Source organism: Xiphias gladius, chromosome 5, assembly GCF_016859285.1.
Source record: "Xiphias gladius isolate SHS-SW01 ecotype Sanya breed wild chromosome 5, ASM1685928v1, whole genome shotgun sequence".
NCBI classification, from domain to species: domain Eukaryota; kingdom Metazoa; phylum Chordata; class Actinopteri; order Istiophoriformes; family Xiphiidae; genus Xiphias; species Xiphias gladius.
This window is the reverse complement of record NC_053404.1, coordinates 8,830,095-8,849,926: the sequence shown is the minus strand read 5'-3', so window position 1 is coordinate 8,849,926 and position 19,832 is coordinate 8,830,095. Positions and strand designations below refer to the sequence as shown.

Below are 19,832 nucleotides of genomic sequence, written 5' to 3'. Positions count from 1 at the left end.
TAGAATCATTTTTTCCAAACCCCTAGCTCTCCTGGGTAATACTCGTGTGGAACAATTCAGATGTTATTTAAAGGTACACTCCCTGATTTTGTTATAGATCCAAAAATCACTCTCAAAAGAAGAGTTTCGTTTCAAACATAAACAGTGACAAGGACAAAATTTAGGGATCTTGGGCCATATTTAGCTGCATAACAAAATCAGAGAGTTTAACAACCACATGCTGAGTTTATTGTCACACCGAATTACCCATAAACCTGTGACTCAATCTGAGTCCTTAATCCGGGATGTAGTATAAGACATTTTTTTTTTATAATATATTCAATGTTTCCTCTCATCTCAGGTGCTACTAACTCCAGTTTGTGGCTCTCATGTATTACCATTACATTCACAAGTCACAGAGCTATACATCTGTTTTTCTGTAAAAAAAAATTCCCAATTATCTTTAAAAAACCCAGAAAGTTAAACAATACTATCCTGTGTGCTGATGATAGCCACAAATGACATATTCCCTTGTTAATTTGGACAACGATAAACAGAATAAAAAATGTTATTATATAATATATTTTTTATTTTTATATAAAATTTTGTGTTCATATTATTTTTTTAGGCTCAAATGTAATGGAAATACATAACAGGTAAGAACGGGGGGTTGCTGCAGCAATGTAAATATGATATATATCAAACTTCCATGTAGAGAATCATCATTTATGGTTGTTATAACCAGTAAAAGACACTCCCCCACTAAGGTCTCATAATTGCTAAGGGTTGACTTAACATCAAATGTGGTGACTTATTGCCCACGGTGTGGCAATCTATTTCCCTCACTAAACCTGTTGTTGGGCCTTAAATCACTGACCTTAAGTGACACAAAACCCTGTTTGATGATGTCAGTGGTGCCAATAAGCTTGGAGCTCTCCTTCATCAAAATAGCATTGGGTGGATAGCACTAGCATATATGGATACAATCCCTCACAGGCACACAGGCACCCAAACACACAAACCTCCTCCCTGTTATTAAATTTGCCTGTTAATTTTCTCTTAGGGTTTGGTGTAATTAATGGGCCAGTGAGACCCAAGTCACTGTCACTATCCTGTCCCTGCGGTCAGTCATGAAGGGCCACTCTAGCGGCCCACTGGGTTCCTCTCAGCACAGGCGCCAGGTCCTGTCAGTCTCATGCCCATCCTGGGACTGGGGCCTGTCCATCAGGAACACATTGATGGAAAGATGGAAGCAGGATGGGACAGTATGGTTGGCTGTGGAAGTGTTCCCCTCAAGTGACTGGGATTGTGCTCATTACTGCCCATTTACATTTCATCAGCAGGCTAGCTAGTCCTGTACCCTTAGCACCACCGCCTCATTAGCACTAAAAGGAGGGTTGCAAAGGCCTCGGGCATCCAGGATCTGAAATGCACCAGAGGGAAGTTTCAGAAAAAGAGCAGAGAGGCAGCTAGATAGAAGCACATGCGGAGGAGAAAGAGAGAGAGAGAGCGAGAGAGAGAAACTGGCCATTGTGCCTGTGTCTGATCAGATAAAACAGAGAGGAAAGGAGGAGGGATTTAATCTAATATGTAACAATGTCCAGTGCTGTCTCTTGCCCTGCCTTTTTTCTGGGTGAGTAAGAGCATGACAGTCTCTGTTAAGCCTTGGCTGGCTGTATTTAAAAAAAAAAAAACTAATTATCTCTTAACTCTTTGTGGTGCTCATCTCATCTCCCCATACCTATCAGTAAAAAAAAAATCCAGTGAAAACCATGTATCTCCAAATTTGGTGAATTTCAATTTTCCAGATAAAATGACGAATTAAGTGTTCCTTGAGGGTTGAGAAAATACTTCTACTCATTAAGATAAACAAACCATTTAACAACCAAGCAGATTTTCTGAAAAAAATCTATGTCACAAAGCTCAAAACAGGGCTTATCTGACCCCATGAAGAGTTAATTTTTGGACAGTGAGGATAAATAAAAAACAGATATACCTAACAAATGTTATGCACAGGGCACTTTATTAGGAACGCCATAATCATATTTGGGTATGGCCTCCCTTTGCTCTCAAAACAGCTTCAGTTCTTTGTGGCATGGATTTCACAAGATGGAAACATTCCTTTGAGATTGTGGTCCTTTGTCAGCTGCACGTTCATGCTGCAAATCTCCCATTCTACTGCACCCCAAAGGTGTTTTATTTTTCAACTCAGATCTGGTGAGTGGGGAGGCTAATGAAGTAAGCTAAACTCATTGTCATGTTCATGAAACCAATTTAAGATAACTTTTGCTTTGTGACATGGTACATCATAATGCTGGAAATACCATTAGAAGATGGGTAAATTGTGGCAATAAAGGGAAGGACATGATCAGCAACAATACTCAGAGTGGCTGTGACATTCAAATGATGATCGATGTGTATTAAAAGGCCCAAAAATGTGTCGAGAAAACATCCCCCACACGGTTGCATCACAACAACCAGCCTGGACTGTTGACACAAGCTAGGTTGGGCCCATGAATTCATGGTGCTAATGCCAAATTCTGACCCTACCATCTGCGTGCCTAAGCAGAAATCGAGATTCATCAGATTTGGTGAGCCTGTGCCATGAGTGGAACCCATCTTCTGCTGTTGTAACCCCTTACCCAGAAGGTTTGATGTGTTGTTTGATGTGCATTCTGAGATGCTTTTCAGCTAACCACAGTTGTTAATAGTGGTTATCTGAGTTACCGTAGCCTTCTGTCAGCTTGATCCAGTCAGGCCATTCTCCTCTGAGCTCTATCATCAAAAAGGTGTATAATTCCAAAGAACTGCTGCTCACTGGCTGTTTTTTTTGTTTTTCACATCATACTGAGTAAACTCTGGAGATGAATGTGCGTGAAAATCCCAGGAGATCAGCAGTTTCAGAAATACTAAAACTAGTCCATCTGGAACCACTATGCCACAGTCAAAGTCACTGAGATCACATTTTCCCCATTCTGATGCTTGATGTGAACATTAACTAAAGCTCCTGACGTGTATCTGCATGATTTTATGTATTGTACAGCTGCCACATAATTGGCTGACTGGATAATTGCATGAATAAACAGGTGTACAGGTGTTAAAAATATGTGCTCAGTCAGTGTACAGTATGTCTGGGTAGCAGGGAAAAGTTTGTATCTGTGACAGAATGTTAAAAATCTGATTATCTGTTCATGTGTAAATTCAGGAGTAGGTGTCATCAAAGCATACAGAAACAGTCACGAAAAAATGGTTTCAAATATTTGAAATTTGCAACTTTTTGCAACTTTTAACAGAACCCAGACAACCTGCCCCACTTTTGGCCTTGTCACTGCGTGGTACATACAAATACAACTTACCATTGACTCATTGATTAATTTGAAATATACTAAAGTGGTAAACTAAGATCACATTATACTACACACGTATACATCTATACACCCTTTTCTTTCATGTTGCAAAGAGGGTAGAAGTGTTACTCTATTTGCATTAGATTTTAAAGTGTACATTCAGCATCAATAAGCGCTAGAAATCAAAGAATGCGAGAAATCTATAAATTCCAAAACACTACCATTCTGTAAAATTAATGTTTCTGATTATTTGATCCAATTTAATTTGGGTTTCATAGTAAGGGTTAGGGTTACCTGCCAACAATTGCTGTAAAAATATGGCTAAATATGTAAAAAAAAAAAAAAAAAAAAAATTAGGTTGTGTGTTGCTGCAAGTAAGATTCATATCTGCAAGCACCTTATAGTGATCCAAGCACAAGTCTCCAAGAATGATAAGTTTTGAGTGCATGAGTCATAGAACTGGAATACTTTTAAAACAATGGTTCCTATGTATTTGACAATTCTGATGTCTTCCATACTCAATGCACAGATAACAAAGTTAAAAAAATGTCGTTTTAACTCCATTTGGCCATTAAATATTGATATCACAATTAAATGCGAACAACAGGAATTTGGATTCCAAGCAGGTGCACATGATGAAATTTGTACTATGCAGTTAGAGCTGGAATAACAAAGTGAAGTAGAGATAAACCAAGCTTTTGATTTTGTGCCACAAAACATTCTTTTGTTCTTTAACCCACCTGATTTTCGTAGAAGTCTGATATAATCTGGCAAAAAATGTATGCCTCTAGGTCAGGTGGTCTCAACTGTTTGTAACAATTACATACATTACATACATTATATTTAAATGAAAACAATATCACTAAGCAGCATTCACAGGAAAAAAAATGCTATCAAAAATTCTAGATTCCATTATTCCATCATTACACATACAAAAAACAAAATTGAGGAGCAATGAATACACAAAATGTGTTCACCAGGAAGTGAAGACTTGTGCTCACTTTCAGTGTCCAATATCACCAGTCACCCTGCACACACCAGAGACTTGATGGGTGGTGAAGTGGGTGAGGGTGGATGGGGGTCAGAAATTCATCTTGACTATCAAAGTACAGACAAAAGGGAAAGAGAGAGAGAGAGAAACAATGACAGAAGAAGAAGAGGTGGGGGATCAGAGAGAGTGAGTGAGAGAGAGAGAGAGAGAGAGAGAAATAGAGCAACAGAGAGAGAGAAAGAGAGAACATGTAAAACAGGATATGAGATTAAATACAGTATGTCTGCCCTCTTCTGGTCACCACTGCCATCATCCACGCTGACAGTCTCCACTGGGGGAGGGTATGGGGGTGGTGGTGTTTAAAAAAACAGATAGAAGTGTAGATGAGGAGGTGGTGAAAAGCTAGAAACAGGAAATAAGGGATAGCAAAGAACCTCCTGTACTTGAAAACCATTTAGAGTCAGACTTTTAAAACAGGTTATACATTTTTCAAAAAATAACACTTAAATCACAATGTAGCAAATTCCTATTGCTATTTCTTCTCTTAGGTAACCCTCATCATAACAATTACATTTTTTTGTTTGTGCTCTGGTTATTATCCCGTTCCCTTGTCATATCCATGAGGAAATTCTAATTTTATATTATGTACCTCATTTACTGTTAATATTAATCCAATATCATAGGAAATGAAATTTTCAAGTGACTAAAAACTCCATGATATTCAAAATGTAATTAATCAGTGCTGCCATATCCTGCTATTTCATGATTTTTAAACCAATGGTTTCATTATGAGGGGAAAAGAAAATAATGAAATGGAAATGTCTTGCTACCATTTCATGACTGACAGCATTGTTTCTAATCTCATTAGGGACAGGAAATTGACTGCAAATGATGAGTACACATTCCTAATATTACTAATTTACTCTAGCGTGCCAGGTATTTCTTCAGCACCCAGTGTGTATTTGTTAGCCATAATTGCCACATCTTTGACAAAAGGAAAGACAGTGAATGATACATAAACTGGGTGTGTATGTGAATATGAGTGTGTCTAAATGTGTGGGGACATTTAATGGTTTGCATGTGCATGTGCGTATATCTTTTTGTGCAGGAGTGGCTCATGAGCCTATATATCTGTGTCTGTGTGATGTGAGTAGAGATACTCGGACTTATGAATAATGTCTGTGTGTATGTCCTCGTGGGGTCAAATTGAGCCTGTAGGTGCTATTGGGGCAGGTGTGGAGCCAACAGGCAGGAATGATGGCTAGTTAGCCAACTCAGAGGTGAGAGGTTTAGCCTTAGAAGAGCTAGTTAGTGGTAGGCTGTATTAAGCTCTTTATGTCAATAGTAGATGACTCTTTTCTTCTGTGCTGGTTCAGATTTGTTTGGAATAATTCAAAAATTGGTCCCACTGAGGTACGCGATTGTCCTACTGTAAAAAATAAGCCCATAGGTCATCTGTGAAAGAGCATATTATGACCCATAGTTATGTTTCATTGTTAGGCAACCACTAGCGGCCATAATAATTATGACGGGAGCAATGGAGGAAGTCAGGTAATATAGTATATAGAGGGACAAAGTCTGCATTAGGAGGAGGAAGGGTTGGGGTGGATAAAACTCAAGACTTTCACACGGGAGACAGGTGTTCATTTCCCATGTGAAACCAAGTCAGTGTTGTTTTTTTCAAAGGCCCTCTAACCTTAATGAAGTACTTACCTGAACACAAACCATGATCTTTTCCTAAACTTAACCAAATGGGTTTTGTGCCAAAAAACTAACCAAATTGTGACTGCTACACAACCTAATCATGTGCATTGTTACCATGACGAAAAAGGTTTGGTACGTCTGCCAGTGGTACACTCCTTTGGGTCGTATCTGAGGATAGAGACAAGTGACCTATTTGGGGACTTGTTGTAAGGTACATACATTTTGTGGTTATATCCAGGCCGAAGAGAAGAGGTGTTTTGGTGACAAGAATTCATGGCAATGATCTAGATGGGAAATTTTGTCAACAAGTACAATAATATTTATTTTGGCCCAGAATATTTGCAGACTGACATTATTTACAATAAATTTATCTGATTCTCCATCCTTGTGAGGGTCTGATAAAATTCCACTTTATCAGAAAGTTAGCCTAAGTTAATTTTGTACTTACTAGTTTATTGCAATCACAATAATAAGCACATTCTTATTCAATAAAATTCATGTCATGAAAAGCTAATCTCTTTTTGGCAGATACATTTTCAAACTAACAATAGTGCTGAACAGACTGAGAGACAGACTGAATAAAGCACATTACTTGTTTTTCAAACTCTTGAATGAACTTGCTATATTGTTTTCATGTCATGCCATTTTCACTGTAATGACTCTTGGCCAGTGTAAAAGAGATGTCAATCCTATTGTGACATATTGGTAAATAAAGATTGAATATGAACAAAAAAGTTAAAATATTGATTGGTACAGGGTTTATATCTGAGAGCACAGTTACATGTTGGATGTGATAGCGAGTTGCTGTGCCAGGGAGTACCAGCAGGTCTGTTTTTGTTGGTCTGTAGTTTACTATGCTTTTGATACCTTGCCAGTCTGTATGCAAGTGTGCCAGCAAGTAAGTGCATTCACCTGCTTTTGTGTTTATTTGACTGTTTGCGTCATATGTGCACTCTATATGTCTAACTGATTGTACATGTGCCTGCTCACTTTTGTGCATGTATTTGTGCTTGTCTGCCCCTCTGTGTGTGTGTGTGTGTGTGTGTGTGTGTGTGTGTGTGTGTGTGTGTGTGTGTGTGTGTGTGTGTGTGTGTGTTTGTGTGTGTGTGTGTGTGTGTGTGTACAGTATGTGTGAGTGTGTGTGTGTATTCCCCAGGGCTTTCAGGGTAAGCCTTCATGGCCTTGTGCTCTTCATCAGACTTTGTGTCTGGGAGCATGGCTGTAGGGTGGGCCTCCACCATGGGGACCCAGGGACCTATTGGGGACAATCACTTCTGGTTCATAGCTGCAAGGAAGGAGACTGACAGATGCATGGATGAAAAGAGTAAAAAAAGAGCATGAATTTTGTTTGCTCACCCATCTTTATCCCTTTTTCCTCCCTTTCATCCTTTTTCCTAACCCTTCCTTCCTCTCCCTCTGCAAGGAGTTTCACAAGATATCACTTTTCACGACATTGTGTTTTATGTTTGAGTGTGTTTTATTATATGTGCATTTTCAGGGAATCATCTGTCAACATTTCTTCATCTGCCTGGTCACATGATCTGGGGCTATCACACAGCAAGACAGGCTTTTTCCTGTGAAAGAACTGTGAAGAGAAAAACCTTATCTTCCAAAAGTAAAAAAAACAAACAAAAAAAACACCCTAAATGTATCATTTTCCAATGTAGGGAAGATACTTTTACACATTGTTGTTACCTGCTTTTGCAAAACTGCAGCTATGAGCTGGATTAAATAATCTGCATTACATGCCATTTTAGATGGTATCCCATATGATATGAAGTTAAAAAGAAAGTAATTTTCACTTTCTACTATGTAATAGGAATCATTTCAACAGTGATTATACAGTTTGTAATAAAAGCAATTATTTTTTCCGCAATCTGTACCTATCTTTACCTATTTCCATTTTTAACTTAATTTTTGAATAATCAATCAAGTAATTATGAACAACCCAATGATATATATGTTTTTCATTGACCATACCATTTACCATGACCATTTTATTGTATTGCTATGAGGATAAAGTAATTTATTGCTGCTCCAAGTGTAATAAATTATATCTCAACAGTGTATTGATCCCAACCTAGGTTTCAGAGAAAGGAGAGACAGGAGATAGGACAGGAGTAGCTTGTTATATCTCAGAAACTAAGCAATCAAGTTCAGTGTTTTCTTAATGATCATAGTAAGTCTTTTCATTTTTGTTTTAATGTTTGGACATATAATTAATGTACTATATGGACATTTATTTGCCCAGTTCTTCATTTGACCTTCTATTCAATAATATTTTCTTTTTTATGCTTTATAAATAAATAAACTACAGGTAGTTTTTCTTACTCTGGCATGAGAAATGACTATCGTTGCTAATGATGTTCTATACAAACAATGTAATAAAGCCGGTTAGTCCGTTCGGCATTGTGGTAAATGGACTGCACTTATATAGTGCTTTTCGAGTCTTATTGACCACTCAAAAACTAAGCCCAGCAATAACACTCATTCACACACACACATTCATACAGTGCTTTTCTATACATACAACCCTTTCTATATATACACATGCACACACCAATGATACATCGCGGGCAATTTAGGGGTTCAGTATCTTGCCCACTTGTGGACTGGAGGAGCCGGGGATTGACAAACTATCATAATCTGCAGGGGATGTTCTTATTCGGATGAGACAAGCCCTGCCAGTGATAGCCCCGTAGATTGAACATTTTGTCAAAAACATGATGTGTAACATGATATGTAATAATGTGAATGAGTGAAGTATAGCTGTAAAACAATTTTGTTGAAACCAACTGTGTAAAATGATTGCACTGCATTATACAAGCGTGATATAAAAGATGACTTTAGTCTATCATCTGACTATTGAGTGTTTCAATATTCACTCCCATGCCATGACCTAATTTAATTATATTTCTTCTCAGGAGAGTCTTTTTGTTTGGTGTGTGCTGGCTGTTGTTGCTCTTTGACTTTTGAAAGTGTTTCAAAAGTAACACAGTTACAAAGCACTGTTCTTTGACACATGACAGATTCAACTCATCAATTCCTCTTTACACCACACCCTGCTGCCTTCACAATGGATTCCAAATCTAAACCAGTGACTTCACCTAGATCAGATTACCTGCTACCTTCCATTAATGAGAAAAAATAGATTTCACCCCTGACCTCTGGGTTCTCTTGACAGGTGTTGCATCAATACTTAGTAGAGTTTAACTTCCTGCATAGTTCTGTACCAGAAAGAAGTACTTTACTAAAGTCTAAGATGCAGCAAAACAGGTTCAAAGATATGCTTTGAGATTGCACATATCTGGGAAAACAGCTTCTTTTGAATGATAAAACTAAAAGGTATTGAGAGAACTTTTAAGTCCTGAATGAAACACTAGCAAATTTAATACCCCTAATACTAGTGTAATTGGACAGCTAGCCTGGCTCAGTCCAAAAGTAAAACTAAAATCTCCAGGAATTCATTGAACGTCGCCAGGAAATAGTTTCACATACAAATCCCTTAATAAAAATCCCATTTTGTACAGATTAAACAATGGCAAATAACTTGTTAATCACTGAGCTTCAGAGACATTAGTAGGCAGATTTTGTTGCCTTCGAACTGCAACCATATACTCAATGGATAGATATGAGATATGAGATTGGTATCGATCTTCTAACTCTTAGCATGAATGTGAAAAAGGATATTTCACAAATGATCAAACTATTGCTTTAAATCCTGGTTTAAATAAGGCAGGATGAACTTTCATAGAGATCTAATACACAAACATGTATGAAGGTGACCAGTATTAACCTAAAATCATTACCACTGCAGTTTTATACTGAGTGATGCAGCAGGAGATCCTCCATGGTCTGTCTTGTCAGTGAGAGAGGGATGACAGGCTGGAGGGAGGGAGGAAGTGTGTGAGTATGTGCATATATGTGAGTAGTAGATAGGAGTGGGGGGTGGTGTGGTGGCGATGGTTGGTGAGATGGAAAAATTAAAAAACAAAAGGTGTGTGTCATGTGCCATAATGGCAACCACTCATCTTTTGAATGGTACACTGTAAAACATTATACAGAAATTTAGTGGAATCAACTAATCTTTTATTTACTTTATGTAAATATGCATGTTATGTTAATTTCAAGTTGATTCAACTTAGAATGTCTAGTTATAATTTTCAGACCACTTTGGAACTTGTTCTAACTTGATGTCTTTTGACTTGAAATGATGAGTTGAATGAATGAACCGCTAATAGTTCACTCAACTGAAAATGAAAATTTTGAAAGAAACAAAACTATCCTATTTACAGACATCCTAGCACATATTTTTTGAGTGTTAAAACTCTCCAGAGACTCTCCTTTTGGTAGTTTGAAGAAAACAGACTTGATGTAAACTTGGTATGTGTCTTTAATATATGTGAAGGTAAGTCATGGTTGTTTCTTTTCATAATAATCAAAACAATGCTAACCACGATGAATTGTATTGAATTCAGTCCCTACCCCAGTATACTTTGAATTTATCAAAGTCACTGTTAACAGCCAGCCTTGCCTATTGTCTTTGTACTGACTCTGATACAAAGTGACTTCTGCAGCTGCAGCGGTAAGATCTTCATGTCAAATGAAAAACTGACTCCTTATACTAATAAGATGTAAAAGGAAGCAAATCTGTCCGTGACTAAATCATCGATTCAACTTAATGTCTTTAGTTTATTGAACTTTTCTCAAGTTTACTTAATTTAACTAGGTTTTTTATATTTTCAAAACTCATAAAACGACGTTGAACTAACTATCTAACCTAAGTTTAATTAACTTACATTTTTATTGCAGCAGGGGAACTTATCTTTCTAAGTTGAACAAACTTAAAATGATTTACAGTGTAGAAAAGAACCAGCAGAGACAGAGAGAGAAAAACCAACAGTAAAAGAGAGAGAAGGAGGGATGATCAAAGGATTGCAGCCATAATGATGAGACCTTAAACTGGACGGACACTGTCTCCATCCAGTTTGCTCTAATCAGTGTCAATTTTCCTTTGACAGACACGGTGTGGCATGCAGGAGATAGATGCCTCACACTCATAACTCCTGTCTGCCAACACATATGCACACGCACACATTTTGAAATCAGTCTGCATAAATATACACAAAGCTAATAATGGCTAACATACATTTTCCATTTTTGTTTGGTGCATGTTTTGCAGATTTTTGATGTGGCGAGTACAGTAATGTATGTGATTGATTACTAATCGCTCCAATAAGGTAGTCTACAATATACCAATCCTCTAAGTAAATCCTGAATTGTTTGCAGCTAGTTATGAACTCTATTTTAAAAATGTACCGTTTACCTGCTTCTTCTATCTCTGAATTCTGAAGCACACATGAAAATGACAAACATTTTTTTTCAGACAGGATGGCAGTAACCAGATCCTGCCTGTTGAGACGAAACAACACAGTATCATGCTTCTCTCTTTCACCTGCTCCACGGATCCATGTCGGTAGGAGCAAATTCTGGAAAACCCCATCACATATCTCCTGTATACTGTCATGGATACTTGCGGCCACATAATTATGCTATTACAGACAGCCACTACCAAATCCCTACTGTCACAAACACTTCACAAGTGAAAGCAATGTTATGGGTTTGGAGTAAAAGTCCCTGCGCTGCAAATCACAAAAGATTGTTTAAATGGGATACTTTAAGGACTAATTTGGTAATTGGATACACTGTATTTGGGAGGGATTGTTTCAAACCGAAAGTGACTAATTGCAATATAATACAATAACAGGAAATTTTTAACTTCAGATTATATGGTATATATAGTAAGAATATGTCAGTGTCACTATTCAAGTGCACCTGTTGAATTTTAGGTTTAAGTAAGAATGATAAGACATGTGCTGGATGTACTGTATATGTATTATGTATGAACGTATATGTGTATGTATGTGTGTGTGTTTGGGCCATGGGATTAATTTAGCAAATATAAAACATACAGATACTGCCTCCTCAAACACTATTATGCCAAAGAAAATTCAAAACAATGACAAAGAACTTTATCCAGTTTCATACTGAAAATAGCAATATGTCAAAAAAATGCAAGAGGTAGTGACAAGTACTGGTAAGAAGATGATATATGATTCAGGAAGGCCAGTAAATAATTGATACATGACTTGAAACCTTGTCAGACAACAAAATATAATACTCTGAGACAGGATTTTACAAATTTGTTGAGTAAGTTACCACGGCAACCATCATTTTATCCGGGATCATGAAGTGAACAGTAAAATTATGCCATTAGAGTTATATGCATGAATTTGACTGGCCACTGCAGTGTTTTGCTGGATGACATTGTCAGCAGAGGTATTGGTTTTATTTGTTTCCTTATATTAATATTTTTATTCTTAGCTGTGGCAATTTTATATTGCATGGTTTTATATATTGTGTTTTACATTGTGTTATTGCTGTGCTTGATTTTATTTGAATGAATTTAGTTTGAAATGTACTGTTACTTAACGTTTTATGCATGTTAACTTCCCTCCGCTGGGCATATGACCTGACTACCACTAAATACCTGCACCTGATTGAGCGCTTAACTTTTGACAGACATTGCTTTTAACCAATTGGGCATGAGAGTGTAGCCGCATGAACCAATGGTGTGGCTTGGAGGAGGGAACAGACCTCCATTACAGAGAAACAAAGACAGAGGCAAGCAACACAACACAAGAACGGCTGGGGAAGATAGCAGCGGGCTGGAGCGGTTTTGGAGAGAACGGGATGAGAGTGCAGCAGATATTGGAAGGAGAAGGAGAGACCGACATCCAAAGCAGCTGTTACAGTGACTATAGGTGGCCCGCCACCAAAAAATGCCATCACCCAGAGTACTGCAGCACATCACAGGTGTCGGGCAGAGTTCAGAGCTGTACCCGCTCATGTTAGTATTGAAATCAACTGTACTCTGGGGCTCAAGTGGGTGGTTTTGTGTTAAAGGACCAGGTGATGACTTAAAATATCATGATCGGAAAGAACAAATGCAAGGATTGCCGGGTTCACAGGAATTAGCAGACGCTAGGAAAGACAATATAAAGTCGAGCACTAGCTGGGGAAGCTGAACACCAGGTTACTGTTCTTGAGGATAATGAAAGAAATGAGGTGTGCAATTTCTTTTTTTGTTTGTTTTTGGATTCTCTTTATGGAGATTGAACTCCAATTCTTTAGCAGCGTACAGGAACCAAGCGAGATAGTACCACCATTCATCCTGAGGTTGGGAGAGCTATATTGCAGGTTGCAGTGGCACGACCCAGACAATGTCCCCTACAATGTTTCCTTTTCAGACCAGCTGCTGCTGGGGCTGCGTTACGGTCCCCTGGCTAAGACCCTGAAAGTCAATGCATGCCGTGACTCAGATGAAGATTTTGCTGCAATATGCCAGGAGGCATTACTGCTGGATGCGGAGCAATGGAAACTCAAAACGTGCTTACAACACAACATGAAAAATTCACATTTCCCCCCAAACTGTTGCAGGAAGCCGATTGGAGAGAGACTGAAGCAAGAAATTATGGAGAATGTGAAATCACATATGAAAAGGAATTGATAAGAGAAATCAAACCACTCCTTCAGTTAGCTACCGCTGTACCCTGAACCCCCATCACAACCTAGGAGGGAGCGACGGTGACTAGTCTTGGATGCTAATGACTGGGATGAGCAAGGTAGGCTTATCTGTCACCAATGTAGACAAGCAGGGCATATTGTCAAGTTTTGTAGAAGGCTAGCTGCCTCCCAGTCAGCTGCAAACCAGCCATCCCTGCTGCTGAGGTCTGAGGGGCAGGGTTTGGTAATCCAACAGATGATTTGAGGGCCACTGAAGCATTTATTAGCCATGTCCGATACGGGTAGCCATTGAGGGAGTTGAACTGCAAGGACTTTTTAGTGAGGGGTCTCAAGTCAGATTAATGCAACAGAGTTTATTAGATAAGCATTTCACCAAGACTAAGTTTGGGAAGGCCCCTGTAGTGTTTGGTTAGAGCAGCCAACGGCCTTGAGATTCCTTACACTAGCTTTGCTGTGTTAGATCTTGAAGTAGAAGGTATTAAGATACCTGGGAGGGGCGTTGTGATAGTTAAGGATGAATAATGGACACACCTGCTCATTATAGGTATGAATGTTGTAAATGCCTGCTGGGATGCCCTCTTTAAGTGTCTCAACTGCTGTGGAGAGAGAGCATTTAAGATAGTTGAGAGTTTAGATGGACGCCCTTTCAACCCGGCGATGTGTTGAGGCCGCCATGACAGAGTACAGGCTGCTTGGATATGTGCGACTAGTCAGCCGACACAACGGTGAGATGCTGGTGTGGGGCTGAGTTTGGATGGACCTGGGAGGAACAGACTAATGTGCCCTGGTTGAAGCACTGCCTGATAGTGGGGGGGGGTCAGTAGGACACTTGCAGTGGTAAGGATGACTAGGACACTAGACACTAGGGATGTGGGGTACGCACATCCCTAGTGCTTACTCATTTTGTGGGGTACGCACATCCCTAGTGCTACCAGAGGATGGGTAGTCTGTACAATGTAGACAAAGCTGATTTGCATGGATCTTACCTGAGCCTGTCCCTTGAGGATGACTGTGTTTTTGAGGTGGCCTGGGTAAATGCTACAGCTGTCCGTGGAAACCAGGAGCTACCAAAGGAGGTGAGTGGCTCGACTAACAGATCTGATTTCTCTGAACAGTAACAGGAGGAGCTGCACACACTGCTGCTCAAATGGGAAAAAGGGTTTGCAAAACATGATGAGGATTTTGTGCGGATGGACCTGGTACAGCACCCTATCCAGCCTGGCGATACAGCACCCAACAGGGAGAGGTATCAACCTCTTCCCCCTCTTATGTACAAAGAGATGAAGATCCTACTCTGTGCCCTGAGATAATCTCTTTTATGATTTGGCGCTATATAAATAAAAATGAATTGAATTGAATACCCACAGATATGCATTAGGAAGAGCTGTAGCCCATGGGCTGCACCTATAGTTTTGTTGAGGAAGAAGGAAGGTAGCTGGAGATTTTGTGTGGATTACAGAAAACTGAATGCTGTAACCCATAAAGATGCTTTTTCCTTGCCCAGGATCAAAGACACTCTTACTGGCCTGACCTGAGCGGAGTGGTTTTCTACCCTTGGCCTGGCTAGCAGCTACTGGCAGGTCAAGATGGATCCCCAAGACAGAGAAAACTGCCTTTACCACACCACTGGTCCTTACTGATGACTTGGGTGATATTGTCATCCACTCACCTGATTACTCCTGTCACCTGCAGCATTTAGATATAAGGTGTTCAAAAAGCTGTGGCAGCATGGGTTGAAACTGCAGCTGCTAGGTGAAGTTCTTGGGCATGTGCTGGACCAGAATAAGGTAAGACCTGACCTGTATAACATCTCAGATGTACTTGACTGGCCAGTCCCTTCCACCATAGGGCATGTGCGAGCCTTTTTAGGACTAGCTGGCTACTACAGACGTTTTGTTTCTGGTTTTGCTAAAATTGCGAGTCCCCTGAATAAACTGTTAACAGGCATTCCAGCTGATAATAAGTCAGAGACTCGAAAAGTACAGAAGTCCCCTGACTGCCAAACATCTTTTCATGCACTAAAAATTCACTGCATGTTTTGGTGACATCTGCAACTCCCTGTAGATGTAGGATTAGGTGTGGGCCCTCAGCAGCTGTGGCACACTCTAGGTGGGTGGGTACAAGACCACCAGCAGACACTTTCACCAGCATACAGCACTGCCAACCAAAAAATGGGTAATACAGCCTCTGAATACAAACAACACTCTGACAAGAGAGCAGGTGGGGAACACAGGGTTGGTGGACAGGGTACAGCCACAGAAGAGTGTCCATGAAGAAACTGCGCATAGGAATGGACTGAGGGTGTGTACGGCTCAGCCAGCAGAGGTTTCGCCACCAACCAGCAAACGGGCTGCAGAGACCCAGAGACTCATGGAACCAGTGTTCTAGGGCCTTATACCTGCTGCAGTAGCTTCTCAAATTTAGGAACTAGAGGTTACTCCATGATGCCTGACAAGGACAAATCTTTGCCAACCACGAGTTCATTACAGAGACTAATTGACTTATCTCGTGTTGCAGAGACTGCCAACAATTAAAGAGTGGGGGGATGTCACATGATGGAAGTATTTGTTTTATTTGTTTCCTTATATTTATCGTTTATATTATGATGTTATTGCTGTGCTTGGTTTTATTTACATGCTTTTAGTTTGAAATGTACTGTTGCTTAACGTTTTATGCATTTTATGAGTTCCGCTGGGCATATGACCTGACTACCACTAAATACCTGCAACTGATTGAGCTTTTACCTTTTGACAGACATTGCTTTTAACCAATACGGCATGAGAGTGTAGCCACACAAACCAATGCTGTGGCTGGGAGGAGGGAACAGACCTCCATTACAAGGAAACAAAGACAGAGGCAAGCAACACAACACAAGAATGACTGGAGAAGACGTCAGTGGGCTGGAGCGGTATAAGAAAGAACAGGGTGAGAGTGCAACAGATAATGGAAGGAGAAATGGGGGGCCACAGTGACTACAGGTGGCCCGCCACCAATAGAAGCCATCACCCAGAGTACTGAGGTGCATTACAGGAGTCGGGTAGAGGTCAGAGCTCTGCCTGGTCATGTGAGTATTGGAATCAACTGTACTCTGGGGCTCAAGTGGGTGGTTATGTGGGGGACAAATTACTACCAGGATTTTCCCTGTTAAGTGCACCAGTGGAGCTGGAGGTTTAGAAGGAGACAGCCGCAGGCAGAGTATGAGCCAGTTGGGAAGCCCTGCACACACAGCAAAAGGCCAGCGTCACCGGAGGACATTGGAGTAGGCCAGCAATCAATCCTCACTCCTGAGTATCATGGACATTGTGATTTTTTTAATTTAGAAAACTTTTTTTAGGACAATTTAGGAGCCTTAAATGTTTTATAGTTGCCTTTTACTTGTTGTTGTTTCATGGTAATATTATAGTTTTAGTGGTTATTTAGTGTATTGTATCTTCACAAACAACCCTTAAAATCCAACTCAGAGCAACATAAGTAAAATCATTCAAAACACTGATTCGCTATTGTGTTTTACTAACCAGTGATAAGTTGTAGACTCCTCACAGTATAAACAACCTGCTTAGGTTCAGGCTGTTCAACTTCAACAGCTTTTCAAGAGATTTTCAAGATTTGAGAGACACTGTCAATGAAGCGTGCTTCCATTATGAAGTGCTATTTACTGTTAGCCATTCATAGCCTCAAGTGGGAAGCATAACATCCCATGGACCGCTTTCACTCTTAAACCATGATAATGGCATTTTCATTTAACCCCTTAGTATATGTTAATCCAGGAATGTCAGTGGGTCCTATTAACACTCATGCAGAGGCCGTCAGAGGCCAAGAGGCCAGAGATGAGTGAGCTGCAGACAAAGGCTTGCTTGAAAGACAGCCCTGATATTTGATTTAATAAGAAAGCCTTCTTAAAACAAGGACACATTGTTGGCTCTTAGCTCTGTGTGCTATTTTGGCCGTGTGTGTTTGTGTGTGACAAAGAGGAGGTTGAAGTAATTGCCAAAGGAATCTCCATCTGTTTGTACCTTTAGCTTCTTTCTTCTTCTTCTATCTCTCTCTCTATCTATCTATCTATTTATCTATCTATCCTTTTTTTTTCAAATGCTGTCCATCTGCACGTGCGAGGTGGCAGAGGTCAGTTGCCATGTCTACAGCTACAAAAAAATAAACATGGTGCTATGTATGTGTATGAGTGTGGGTGAGAGTGTGTTTTCTGTAGTATATGTCTCCTAGAGGCCAGAAATGTGCCTAGTTTTGACAGAGGCAGCCAAGAAATCAGTGGGACCTGGGGGCATGCCAGCTCTACTGAGGGGCGTGAGACATATTCATTGAGACCAAAATAAGCCTCAATCTGGCCTCAGAGAGGCCCTCAGATGAGTATGAGGCCTATCATTTAACTTTCCCTACATATTTTACTGAATAGTTAGATTCCATTACAAACCAGTTCAAACAGACAATGGCATTGTTAATGAGGCAGGTGTTTTAAACAAATAAAACTTACCTTAGAGTATATTCAAGATTTCCCTCAATTCGTAAACACCTTCTCTTTTAAGTGTGGAGGTGTTTGCAAGATCAGCATGGTTGCTTTGGACTGATATCTTCGTTTCTCCTCTCCTAAAACAGTGGCAAAGTTTGGAAGTAGACAGATATGATACATGTAGACATACAGAATGATTTGTAAAGGACACATTTTACTTTCACAAGAAAATGGAGAGATTGCTTAGTACTTTGATAACCAGAGATCATTTGGAACTTTGCCATGTAGGCATTACCACTCTGATACTGACGAGTATAGTACAACTCCCAACATGGCAGTGCCATTTTGTCATTTCTCTTGGGTGTCAGTGGTTTTTCAATGAATCACGGGGCATGTAGCAAATCCCAAGGTCCCTGTGTTTGTCTACTACCTCCCCGCCAGACACAGGCCATCCTAGGTCACTGCTACTCCACAACCAATGTATGTCATCACCACTACATTCACCCACTTTCCTGACAACATGTTACATCCCTCCAATTGGGGAGGAGGTAGAGGAGGTAGGGCTGGTCATGGTTCAATTCCCGGCTCCTCCAGCCTGTGTGTTTTGGGCAAGATACTGGACCCCAAATTGCCCCCGATGTGTTATCGGTGTGTGAGTGATAGAAAAAGCACTGTATGTTTAGAAAAAAGCACTGTGTGAATGTGGCCTGTAGTGTAAAGTGCTTTGAGTGGTCGATAACATTAGAAAGGCACTATACAAGTACAGTCTATTTACCAATCCATCCACCATCGCCTTGTACGCCCCTTCTTCTCCTTGCTCCCTTTGGTTCTCTGTCACTCTTCTATCCTCCACTCTCTTCAATTTGCTATTTTATTCTCCTCCTGAACCTCCTCTTTCTCTTTTTTCTCTTTTTCTATCTCATTCTTCTTCTTGTCCTGATTACTCTCCCCTCTCCCCCTCTACCCATCCTCTCTCTCCCTACTCTATCCCTCACATTCTCTAGTCCTATCCTCATAACAGAAAGTGTTGGATTTTGACATCTGCCTGCAGGAGTAGTGACCCATGAAGTAATTAGATGAGGAACCCCCCCTTCCCTCTATCTTCTCTGCTCTATGTCTGCTCTGAGCTGGAGATCATATAAAAAGCTGGTTATGTTTACTCCGTGATCCATCTAATTTCTGTAACGAGGGCCAAACCGGTCTCATCTCCTTACTGCGTCCCTGGGGCACTTTTGAGCTTCAACCACACTGTTGAGCAGTGGAGACGAGCCTGGGACGTAACCGGATTAACTCCCAACCAGCACAGGTGGAGGGACCCTGCTTCAAACGCACACACACACACACACACACACACACACACACACACACACACACACACACACGAACACACGCATACATGTGCACACAGAGCAAGATGCAACTTTACACCATTTAATGTATCATTAAAAAAGTGCTGGGATGAGACATCTGTGTGTGTGTATTTGTCTGTGTGGGTGTTGTGCGTGTGTGCAGTAGAGAAAATACATATGAAAGTAAAAACTTGAGCTCCTGTAATATGAAATGAGAGAACACAATTTTGAATTGCTCTGGAGCTTACGGCCACTCCAGTGATGACTCTCAAGTGCTTTAGTATCAAATTGGTAGAGCATAGAAATCAGAAATCACCCCCTGTACCCCCACCCACAATTGGAAATATTTGCCCCTGGATTGCAAATGTAATATGTAGGGTAAGGGTTGATGTATAATGCAACAAAGCAAA

The 19,832-nt window shown here is 40.2% G+C and overlaps 1 long non-coding RNA gene across 1 annotated transcript; it reads left to right on the top strand.

Moving 5' to 3' along the window:
* Positions 1-12,704: 12,704 nt before the first annotated feature.
* Positions 12,705-16,568, top strand: LOC120789992. The gene is made up of 4 exons (XR_005707487.1): positions 12,705-12,931; positions 14,724-14,854; positions 15,113-15,395; positions 16,363-16,568. It is a non-coding gene; the product is annotated as an uncharacterized LOC120789992 (long non-coding RNA).
* The last annotated feature ends 3,264 nt before the right edge of the window (positions 16,569-19,832 follow it).